General features: G+C 42.4%; 1 long non-coding RNA gene across 1 annotated transcript; it reads left to right on the top strand.

Annotated features, from left to right (window-relative positions):
• Positions 1-4,428: 4,428 nt before the first annotated feature.
• LOC146822037 (uncharacterized) lies at positions 4,429-6,540 on the top strand. The gene is made up of 3 exons (XR_014962804.1): positions 4,429-4,513; positions 5,455-5,605; positions 6,323-6,540. It is a non-coding gene; the product is annotated as an uncharacterized LOC146822037 (long non-coding RNA).
• The last annotated feature ends 3,131 nt before the right edge of the window (positions 6,541-9,671 follow it).

Here is a 9,671-nt window from a genome sequence, read left to right as displayed (position 1 = left end):
GGCTAGAGGCAAATCCATCGTAGATAAGCCCCAGATGGTACAGTCATCACATTCCCAAGCACAGCCAGGATGACACAGAAACAGCATCTGTGTGCTCGGGCACAGCTGTCAGAAGGCTAGGTGTAGTAACACAAGAGTACAGTCATTATTAGAGAGTGACCTGGATGGCACCTCTGGTGGAGTTTCCTTCTTGGCTCCAGTATGTCCACATGCTTCAGAAACGTCTCTGTGTTCCACTCCTAACAACCGAGTGCGTGCTTTGAAAACCATGTCTTTCAAGGGCATGCATGTTTAGCATAAATGTTGATTCATGTCTTATAATATAGAGAAGAATTGAACGTGATAAAATATTAGCCATTTCTATAGCACAAGCAGAAATTAAAAAATGCTTGTAGTGGATTTAGTAAGGACAAAGGCTACAACTCCACCAACTTAATACTACTGGTCACATAGCCGTCAGAGGAGTGGGGACGGCTGAGTCTAGGACTTTAACTTGTGACTTCAAGTTCTACGCAGGCTTCAGCGGCCAGCATTTTCAGTGTTGATCTTATGAGCTTTTGCTTACCACAACGAGGGCTAAATTACGAGTCTGGTGGTCTAAGGGCCGCCAGACCCGTTGTGGCACTGCACCAACAGTCCAACTGCCCCATTACGAGTTCGGCGGTTGGTCCCGCCAAACATATTACGAGTTTCCTCTCTGCCAGCAGTGACGTGTAGGTTTCTACTGCATGTCAACCCTGGCGGAGAGAAAACAAAGAGGGCCTCCTTCGCTTGTGCATGCACATAGGGGGGCATAGCATGTGCCCCCCTGTGTGCATACACAAGAGCTCCTGCATGGCATGTACTTTTCAGTCCATGCTGTGCAGGAACCATATGAGGCGGGCCCATTGAGGTGCCTTTTTCAAAGGCACCGCAGCCTTTGAAAGAGGCACTGCCCTGGGAACGCCACGCCACACGGCCGCTGAACTACAAATAACTTGTAATCTGGCAGGCGGGCGGCAGCGAGGTGGAGAACCGGCTACCCCCGCCTCACCGAAACTCATAATCAGGCCCTGAGTGTTTGCATTGCTGCTTTCAAAAAAGGTGACACAAGCGTATTACTTTGAACAAATCTTCCTTCCTTTCAGCTATACAACAGCAGAAAGGTCTGGTGGCTTAGTGGACTAATGCATCCACTGTAGGGGCCTGTCTTTGACCTTATGGTCACAGGTTCAAATCCTCGTAGGTCCACTCAGCCTTTCATCCTTCTTAGGTCAACAAAAAAGAGTACCATTGAGTTGGGTTACATTAAACATCTGTTATTCAGTGCCAAGATAAACTTCTGGGTGGAGTGTGCTTTACAAATACATATGAAGTTACTTGGGGATCGATGCATCAAGTGTTTTTTGCCTTTGCGTGAATCGGCCGTTTGCGAGTGCTAAAAACTGCTCTTCTCATGCAGCAAACCCTATTTTGCGATTCGGTAACCTGTTACCGAATCGCATAATGGGTTTGTGATTCCGTATTAGGAAAGGGTGTGTTTATGGCGTCACTTCCTAATACCGAATCGCATCGGTATGCATGAATGTTTTGAGACCGAAATGTGGTTGCAAAACATTTGTATTTTACCACCTACTTCAAGTAAGTGGTAACCCATTCGCAAATGGGAAAGGGTCCCCAAGGACCCCTTCCCGTTTGGGAATGTCTGTAAATGCATTTTCTAAGAGCACGCAGTGGTCCCACGGACCACTGCCTGCTCTTAGAAAATGAAAGGAAAAGTTTTCATTTTCTTTTTGGTAAAGCCTCCCTTTACAAAAAAAAGATTGCTTTATTTAAAAGCAATCATGGACATGGTGTTTTGCTGGCCAAAGCAGGCCACCATCTCTGTGATTTTTGCGATTCCTAAGTGGTCGCAAATTGCGACCTACCTTATTAATATTCATGAGGTAGGTAATTTACGATCCCCTGGGAATCGCAAAAAGTGTGAAACACACTTTCATGCATTCTGTTTTGTGATTTTCTAATCGCAAAATGGTTTGTTGATGCATCTGGCCCACAGTCATATAAAGAGCCACTGTATGAAAGATCTGCCTGTTCTAGCAGAGCATGAACACTGAATTCCTGTACGTTCCTTATGTATTGTATTACTACGAATATCCATTGTGTGTCAGCTTCTAGTAAGGCACTTAGGAATTCTTGAGGCACACCAAGTTGTTACGTCCCCTGGGTCTGTCTGCGCACATAGGAATTCATCAGAATTCATGTGTCTGTCTGTGCACTGAAGAACGTCTAAAGCGTGCATCTTCCCATATGTCTGCCTTTCTGGGGCAAACCAAAGAGTAGAGGACAAGCTTAGGCCCATGAACCTGTTCATGAACTGAAGAACTCCAAAGGGCTGGACATATGCACCAATGAATGTCTTAGGGCTGAACATGTACTTCAGCCCCAAGGACTGAATGAAAATTGAAGAATGTCCCCGGAGTGAACTGCCCCCGGCCCTCGTTCTACATGCACACTGCGGAATGAAAGCAGCATACTGCACTGACCGACCTGTAATTGCCAGCAGGAAGCTGAAAGGCTGGCTATTGTTCCCAGAGTTAAGAAAGGGCTCATGGGTGGGAGCTCGTGTGGCTACCTGGAGCCGAATCTGTGGAATGCGCTGCCCCTAACAGTTCGTCAGGCCCAGTGGGAATTTTTAGAAAACGAGGATTAACGGCGGACTCCAATACACAGCACCTTGTTCAGGAAACAAACAGCCTGTAACAGCATTTTACTACATGTTTCAAGCGCACATGCTAGTTCAGTCATACCAATAGCCCGTATGGGGAGATGGTTAGAACTAGACGTATATGCAGTGAAGAGACTAGATTCAGGGAGAACATCATAGACATTAAACAGCGTTTTGCACATAGGGGATATGATGCCACTACTCTAAATAGAGCAGAACGTAGAGCTTTGGAGCTTCCCAGAACACAGACCCTTGTGCAGGTTGGAACAAGGGCCCCTAAAAATACACTTGCATACTGTAGAACTAAAGAAAAAATCTGCTTCTTCACTGATTACACTGTGCACAGTGATAAAATCTTCAAAGCATTTAGAAAACATTGGCATCTACTCTTGGACATTCCTAGATTGCGTCCCCTTATCAGTGCAAAACCTTCCTTAGTGTATAGAAGGGGACGGACACTCAGGAGCTCCTTATGTCTGAGCTATGTGATCACACAGAAGATTCCGAACACTTGGTTACCCACACCACCAATTGGCTTTCATACATGCACCCCTTGCAATGTATGCATTTTTGGACGGAACAAATGTAATGAATTCAGTTACAACACTGACAAGGTACACCAGATCAGGCACTTTATCAACTGCAATACCAAATATGCAGTATACACACTTGAATGTCCATGCGGGAAAGTTTATGTTGGGAGCACAGCGCGATGTCTTAAGACACGCATTCAAGAACATCGACGTGCCCTTATTAATAATGACACACGATACCCTATGACCGATCATTACAATAGAGTACACACGGGCGATAATTCTTTCCTTTTCTGTGAAATTGATCACATTCCCTTGAACAAACGGGGAGGAAATCGGGATCTAACATTAAGACAAACAGAAGCTAAATGGATATGCAGATTGCGGTCGGTACCTAAAGGGCATAATTCTGATCACGAGTTTCATTACTTTCTCACATGACACGTTTTGGCCTATTTGATGTTGCGCAAGGGCTTGGATTACCTAGTACTACTGATCTCGGAAAAGGGGAACCTTGAAATTGTATTCCCTTATGGTGTACATCAACCCTGCTGCCATTATTCAATGTAATGATCTTGACTAATGTGGAACATTGATAGGGGATGAGGTATGCCTATCCATTTTCCTTGCCAATTTAGATAATCTTTACACCCTGAGATATACTCCACCTCGATTTCTGATTTAGAGGAATCCGGTCTTGACGTGCCTGATTATATGGTACTTTGCATCAAGGCAATTTCATTTCTGAATATTCCTTTTCAATAGAATAGGTCTCCCACGTTGTTATTTCTACTGTGGGACTTCTTTATATCCTTATATATTTAGATTACAGCCTTCTTGGATGCTTTAAACATCTCTAGCCATGACAAAACACACGCGGTGGTGCTTGGTCGATTTATTGAAACACACAATCTTGCGTTTTTACTTCCTTTTGATCTTTCTTGTGTGCAGGATTCTCGACGTTCAACATCAATTCAAGCTAAACTAACATACTTTTTCTTCTTTTTTACACATAAAGTTTTGATATGGGGTTTCACTTTCTAACTAGACGCGAGTCTTTTTTCAATTTCCATGCAGACTCCTGAGTTTCCTTGGAGACACAAGACGCAAGGATCGTATAGGCCGTTTTTGGTTACGCCCACCCACACCGTCCCGGTCAATGTTTGCAGATATCGACGTCTTGGCATATGCACTGCCTTTAAATATCGGCGCATTTTTTCAAATGGTGGACGTGACGGTTTGAGGAGGAAGCACGGACCTCTGACTACTTCAGGTATGCGGCGCAAGTTGTGATTCACTAGATTCCGTCCGTAAAAAATTGGTGGCGTATTTAAAGCTTAGGCTCACCAATTTGCGCAGCCACATTACTGACACTCTGCTTAATCCCCTCATATTTGGTGTCGTGCTACTTGGATTATATGTCGCCCATATGGCATATGTACTGCCTTTAAATACCGGCGCGTTTTTTCAAATGGTGGACGTGACGGTTTGAGGAGGAAGCGCGGACCTCTGACTACTGCAGGTATGCGGCGTAAGTTACGATTTACTAGACTCTGTCCGTACAAAATTGGTGGCGCTTTTAAAGCTTCGGCTCACCAATCTGCGTAGCCACATTACTGAGGTTCTGCTCAATCCTTTCATATTTGGTGTTGTGCTGCTTGGATTAAATGTCACCCATATGGGGTGTATTCTTAGTTCAGCTTCTCTATTGGCAATTGTATAGGGCTCACGACCAACTAGAGTCCGTTCGTACAGAATGGACAATATATTTCAGGTCAGGTTCACTGACCTATATAGCCATGCTGCTGCTGTTTTGCCTATTCTCCCCATATCTAGTGTTGTGCTGCCCGGACTTTATGTGGTCTTATTGGATGTATTTTCAGTTTAGCTTTTATAATGGTAGTGGCATAGGGCTTATCATTGCCGGACACGATATTGTTCAGTGAAGTATATTTAAATCTCATGCTGGAATGCACGGCTCTTTAACGTTTGCGTGTTTTGTGCATTTAGTATTTATCGCATATAATGATTGGATCTATTGAGTCATATACGCTTATTACATGATCTCCGTGTTCTCATGTCTCCTTCGCACTTCTTGAGTGGATACTCTCTTTCTGGCGTTCTAAAGGATGCCGGGAGTTCTCTCTAAGTTGCAGGACTTATGTGTGAACCGTCCCATTGATTGAATCTTTTCTGCCTCTTCTTATTTGACAGAATCATTAATGGTGCCCTTATCAAGGAGGCATTTATGTCAAACGAAGTAATTTGGAATCACTACGTTAGCAATATTGGCTCTTCCCGAGACTGACTCACAACTATACAGACAATTGCTTTACTGTGGAGTGAACATCCATTCTCACGCATGGTATGTGTTTTTATAATTGTTTGTCGTTTACAACTTGCTTTTGACCTTTGTATCTTATTGGGTTTATTCGTATAGTCTGCTATCTTAGCATACATAGTTTGCATATACCAAAACATATATAACGAGATTGGCCAAAAATTATACAATATCTCGACCTTGACATAAGACATATTAGAACCGATCTTGTTTTGGGCCTTACCTACAAATTAGCACTTGTTGCTTTATCAATTTTAACAAATGCACATGATTTTAGGTCTCTGTCTTCAAGCTAACTACCCTGGAGGAATGCATATATATACATGACCATGATCTAGACTGGGTGGTTTGATACATTTAATACATAGGATAACAGCTTTTCCTCTGCTCTGGCTGGTTTTATCTTTTATTTTTTCTTTGTACTAATATAGGTTTACTCAAGTTTGACATGTTGTGTATAGACCAAGGAGTCTTTGGATATATATTCCTTTGTAAATGTGGGCATACTTATGCCTTATTAAAATGGTGACGCACAATAGTATGTTCACATGGGATGTTCAAATATATGTGTGTGTATGTACTGTCTAGTGTGAAGTTAGACATTTGTCATAATTGTTTATTGTATTTATTGTATTTATATATGTAATTGTGTATGCATAGATTTGTAATTTATTTTTCTGTTGGTCCTGTGTTTGTCTCAATGTCTCTATATTTATGTTATGTTTTTTCATACTTTTTCAGCCCTGACGAAGTTCAATTTCTGAACGAAACGCGTTGGCTGAGACTGTCCTTACATGTCTGTTGGATAATCATAATAAAGACTTTTTCTATTGAAAGAATACTGACCACTTGGTATGACATAAAATAACAATCTGGTAGTGCACCGCTCTGATTTTCTTCAGGCCCAGTGGGAATGCCTTTTCAATAAAAATCTTAAAACCTGGGGCATATTTACATGTGCTGCGTCATTTAAAACACATAGGGATGCACCCTATTTACAAGAATGCGGTGGACCTCTGTGTTTTACCTTGCGTCAGTGCTAAAAAAGCAGCCTGGTGCCTGCGCAGGCACCCTTGCACCATGTTGCAAGTGTAACTGCATTGCGTTGATGATTGTGTTTGTGCAGGAAGGCACACCTTCCTGCTCAAAAACAATTGTTAATTTTGTTTTGCTCTATGTGTGCTGCAGAATGCCCCCGGTGCCGACATTTTCCAAAATGGGGAGAAGGCTGTGTGGCCCCTCCACCCAACCTTGTAAAGGCCCAGGAGAGCCCTCCCCCAGGGCTGAGATTACTTAAAATGGTGAAGGGTGTTGGAGGGATTCTGCTCAGGAACAGAACTATGCTTGGGACCATAGAACATCAGCGGGTAGGGACTGAGTCACCATGCCACCTCAGTACTATGAGCCAGAGTCCAACTAACTATAGTTTCTCACTTACCCTCCTAACCTTACCAGAGAGACAAGATATTCAGCACCCAAGAACGCAACACTCTGGACCCTTTCTGGTATCGTGGTAACAGGACACACAGGACACACCCATTTGACACGTATTTGTCCCTATTTTGTTACATTTCGGTTGGGCTTCCTGGGGCCCTTTGAGTCAGGGGCGTGTGGCCTGCATAGCCCCCCCTTATTTTGTTAAATTTGCAACCCTAGTGGAGGGCTCCCCAGGGCTTTTAGAGGGTTGGGAGGGGGGCCCCAAGGCCCTTCTCCCCACATAAACTAATTTCGACCCAGTGGGTGGGCCCCCTCGGGCCTCTGGAAGGCATTTATTTCAATTTATTAAGTTAAATTTACAGTGATGAAGTATATGGTGAAACAACTTAATGTGTTCGCAATATATGACATGAAGCAGATGATTAACATGCACTTCAATTATCTCAATGTCGGGAGTGAGATTCTCCTTGTACAAAATGAATTTTTGCTTTTAATCAATGCATAAATGTAATGAGGATTTACAATGTGGCAATGCCAAATAAACACTGTAATTTGGCCACCTGGGCTTAATTTTGATACCACAATTCACAGTGATGAAATATATGGTGTAGTAAAATAACGCGTTCACCATACATTACAAGAAGCAAATGATCAATATGCATTTTAATTACCTTAATGTCGGGAGGAAAACTCTGCTTGTAAAATTATTTTTTTTCTTTTAAATAACTCCTGAATGTAATGTGGATTCACATTGTGGCAATGCCATGCAATTGCAAATTACACAGTCCTTCTTCCACCGCAATTAGTCACATGGGTACTATATAAAGGAAATGTTAATGGTGCTCATGTTAATTGGCCAAGGCCAATTGTTTTGGCTGAAATGCATAATGGCAGAACATTGTTAAATATACAGATGCAGAGAAACAAACTGGTGTCTGCCTACGCCTGGCCCTTTGGATTTTACAGAGACATTTGTGGTGTTTTATATGTATATGTATATATATTCACTGAAAAAACCATAGGTTTCAGGGACGTTATAGTTAGTTGGACATTTCACTCGTACAAAACAAGAGAAATTCCGCTGTTATAGTTAGTTCAGCTAACTATAACTCGCGCCCCCGCAATGCACTGCTGATGACGTCACATACTACATCTTTCATGACATGGTCAGTAACATAACTGATGACATCACTGATGACATCTCAAATGATATAACTGATGACAACACTGATGACATCATACAGTGACTGTGCGTTTCTGTAAAGTTTAAATATGTATAAGTGAGTGATTAAATGTGTCTTACTGAATGCATGGGTTAGTGACTAAACTGTGTGAATGTCTGTATCAGTCTGTCTGCTGTTGTGTAAGCTGCTGCATGGGTTGGTCAGTAGCTACATGACTGTCTATATGGGTTATTGATTGGTTGCCTGAGTATTTGTATGGGAGACTGAGTGTGTGTGTGGGTGGGTGGGAGGTGCATGACTCTGTGCATAGATGTGTGAGTGGTTGTTTCACTGGGTGTATGGGTTCAAGAGTGCATGTGGAAACAGCTGTATGGGTGGGTGAGTGTGTGTTTGGGTGTGTTGGTGAGTGAATGGATGTCTCAGTGGTACATGTCCAAGTAACTACATATGTAAAAGTCAGTGTATGTGAGAGTTGGAGTATATAAATGACTATACGTGAGAGTCAGTGATTGTGAGAGTGGCTGTATGGATGACTGTGTACTTGTATCAGTGATTATATAAGAAAGTAAGTATGTGTTAGTATCTGCATGAATACATGAGGTGGTGTGTGTAGAATGTATAGGTGAGTAAATGGGAGTGTGATTGATTCTTTGCATGACTGACTAGGTGTGTGAGTAACTCCATGGATGAGTGGCGGTGTGTGAGTTTCTGTATAGGTGTATGAGTGCATATGATAGTGTTGTATTGATGAGTGACTGCATGTATGAGTGATTGTATGGGTGAATGAGTGGATGTGTGTGTAGACCTAGGAATCAGTGAGTGTGTATGTAGTAACTGGTATTGGTGTGTCGATGGTTTCAAAAATGGTAGTCTGTATTTTTACAGTGGGTGTATCAAAGGTTATATTAGAGTGTGAGGAGGTGCATCAGATTTTCACTTGGATGATGTCATCAGCTATGTCATTTGAAATGTCATTAGTGATGTCATCAGTGATATCACTGACCATGTCATGAATGATGTAATATGTGACATCATCAGCAGTGCATTGCGGGGGCGCGAGTTATAGTTGGCTGAACTAACTATAACGGCACAATTTCTCTGGTTTTGTACGAGTGAAATGTCCAACTAACTATTACGTCCCTGAAACCTATGTTTTTTTCTGTGAATATCTAAGGTTTTTTAAATGCTAATTTCTAACTATAACATGCCTGAAACCTATGGTTTTTTCAGTGAATTTCAATGGTTTTTTAAATGCTAATTTCTAACTATAACATACCAGTCACGTTTCCAGAGTGGTGGAGAAAGGTGAGCATGCCCTCTGAAACACCTCTTAGGAATCCCACTGTGTGGGATTTACTGGAGGTAACAGGAGGAGTAGTTAGCCCCCAACGTCAACCATGGGGGCAAACTATCCCTTTTATTACCAACAGTAAGTCCCACACAGCAGGATTGCTAACTTCTTATATCAG

This window comes from Triturus cristatus, chromosome 6 (assembly GCF_964204655.1).
Source record: "Triturus cristatus chromosome 6, aTriCri1.1, whole genome shotgun sequence".
NCBI classification, from domain to species: Eukaryota; Metazoa; Chordata; class Amphibia; order Caudata; family Salamandridae; genus Triturus; species Triturus cristatus.
The sequence above is the reverse complement of the archived record's forward strand: the minus strand, read 5'-3'. Positions and strand labels throughout refer to the sequence as shown.